Source organism: Euprymna scolopes, chromosome 19, assembly GCF_053919585.1.
Source record: "Euprymna scolopes isolate OS-2025 chromosome 19, ASM5391958v1, whole genome shotgun sequence".
Classification (NCBI taxonomy): Eukaryota; Metazoa; Mollusca; class Cephalopoda; order Sepiida; family Sepiolidae; genus Euprymna; species Euprymna scolopes.
This window is the reverse complement of record NC_136500.1, coordinates 111,609,271-111,612,041: the sequence shown is the minus strand read 5'-3', so window position 1 is coordinate 111,612,041 and position 2,771 is coordinate 111,609,271.

Sequence of the window (2,771 nt, the reverse complement as noted above, 5' to 3'; positions counted from 1 at the left end):
GTTGCGTTGTAATCTTTGCGAAAAAATAAATGCTGAGTTGAAAGTACTAATAAATAAAGGTCATAGTTAGATTTCACGGTTAGTGTCGTTAAAACCGGAAGTAAAATCCGGTTAGTCTCGCAAATTGCGTCTTACACTAACGAAAAAAAAGCAAAAAGAAAACAATAATAGTAATCGCGTTTTCGCGTTTTTTATTTTGTTTGTTCTTGGGGTTTTTTTTCTATTTTATCATGGAAAAAACAAAAAGCATAAATCAGGGAAAAAAGATTTTTTTTTTAATTTAAAAAAAAAAAAAGAAACGGCATAAGTAACCTTGTGCGATTCCAAACCGGTGTGTTTCCTCGTAGTGTTCCTTGTGTAAATGGGGAGAGGGGAAAGGAGGAATCTAATAGAGAGAAAATATGTTGCAATTTCCATTGAATCTAAGCGATTTTGGCAGTGGAGTCACTGGAAAAAAATATAGGAATGTACCATTGTCGAGGAATTGTAGAGGTTATAGACCTATAGCAAACCTCAGATAATGTGCTACAGTCTGTACGCATTACATTTGCATGCAATGTCATGATTTTTAATCCTATTAAGGTCAAAGTTGGAGAGGGAAATGAGTTTATTATATATATATATAAGTTAGAATGTGTGAGAACACTTCTCAACCGATATACTCAACGAATATTTTAGCTACAGACTTGAAATTTGGTATATAAGGTATTCAGATAGGTGGAAATCTTTTTAATCGGTTTGCATCCGCGCTGCTAAGGAGTCAAAATTGAACAAAAAAATTGTACTTAGGGTGTTATTGGATTTGTATCTGTTTGTCAACTGTTTCACGAGGTTTGAAAACAGTTTTAAAGATCATGGCAAGCTGGTCTAATGGTTATCGTACTTGATTCACTGTCTTTAGGTTTTGTTTTCCATCTTAGCTCTAGTTTTTTTTTTTATTACAAGAAGTGAAATGTCTTGAGAAAAAAAACCCATAATACTCGCATGCACATGTTTCAGTTTCTTTTCGTTTGTTTTTGTTTTTACTTCATTTTTTTTAAAGTAATTTAACGTTACGTTTAATGCAGGGCAACGCCTGGTATATCTTCTAGTATGTATATAGTTTGGCGACATAAAATTAACAGCGCATAGTAACTAGTGGTATTTCCCTCTTGAGTTCGTCAGACCATGTGATTTACTTCTTTGTTGAATGACACATGAAAGTAGCGAGTTTCCATCTTGCGAATTTTCAATATACCGTTCATTTGAAAATTTGAGACAAATAAGATTTGGACGATAAATTTTCCCCGGGAAGTGAGGAAACTAAATTTTAGGGAGACTATCACTCCGAAAAGCACCACAACAAAAATCAGTATCCCCTTCACCCTTGCAGACATTTGGATTCCCCTGTGGTAAACGTGTGCGTACTCATACTTTGGTGCACACAAAACACATACACATATTCAGAGAGACATGTACGCATACAAACATAGCCATACAGACGCACACACCTAGAAAAAAAGAGGTAAGTTAAAGTTGTTTCAATGCTGTAAACAGATATGTAATAAGCATAGTGTGTGAGAGAGAGTGTGTGGGTGGAGGGGCATCTCACTAGTCCACCCCGAATACTTACGTCCGCACCCCGTTTCGCGGGCGAAGCTATCCCGTTACTTTTGAAGATGGTGAAAATCCAAGCGAAATATGTACACTTGAAGAATTCACACCGTTTTAATGCATCGTGAAAACGACCGCTGGGTTTGGCATTTGATGTCGTATCTCGTGTGTAAGAAGATGGTCGCTCAGGGGTGTGCGGGGGCGGCCAAGGGACGGGGAGCAGGTACGGCGCCAGTTTTCACTCGGCTCTTTTGAACCCTTTTTCATCTTTTCTGACATAACTTTCATCGTAATGACCGGCAATCCCGCACTTAGACACACACACACACACACACACACACACACACACACACACACACACTAAAATAGCAAAAAAAATTTTCAGGTTATATATATGTGTGTGTGTGTGTGTGTGTGTGTGTGTGTGTGTGTGTGTGTGTGTGTGTGTGTGTGTGTGTGTGTGTGTGTGTGTATTATTTCTAAAGGAAAATTATTACCGGGCGCGCCTACCTTAAAGTAAAAGTTTGTAAAGCTTATCTTAAAAGCCATTTCACATTTTGTTGTTAGTGTATAAATATATATATATATATATATATATATATATATTATACATACATACATATACATATATGTGTATGTGCGTGTGTGTGTGTTTATTGCAGCATATACTTGATATATATGTGTATGTATAAATTTATATAAATACATATATGAATGTGTGTGTATTTATTGCAGCATATATATACATGAAATATATATATATATATATATATATATATATATGGATATACCTAAATATACATAAAATATATGTGTATATATATACACATATATTTTCGAATGTAATTCTTGGCCTGAAGACGTAATCTTCCTAATAACGGGTGATTACAGAAACATATATGCACATATGTAGTCATCAATGTTTGTAAAATAAACTAAATATATACACATAAATACATGTGCATGTATATATATATATATATATATAAAGCTGAATGTGTGTGTGTGTGTGTGTGTGTGTGTGTGTGTGTGTGTGTGTGTGTGTGTGTGTGTGTGTGTGTGTGGTCACGAATAGGCTCCTATATGGTTGACTATTTTAAAAAAACTAATTACAAATAATGATAGAAGATGTATCGAGACACATGAATGGGTATGTTTGATCTGGCAGAACGGTGGTT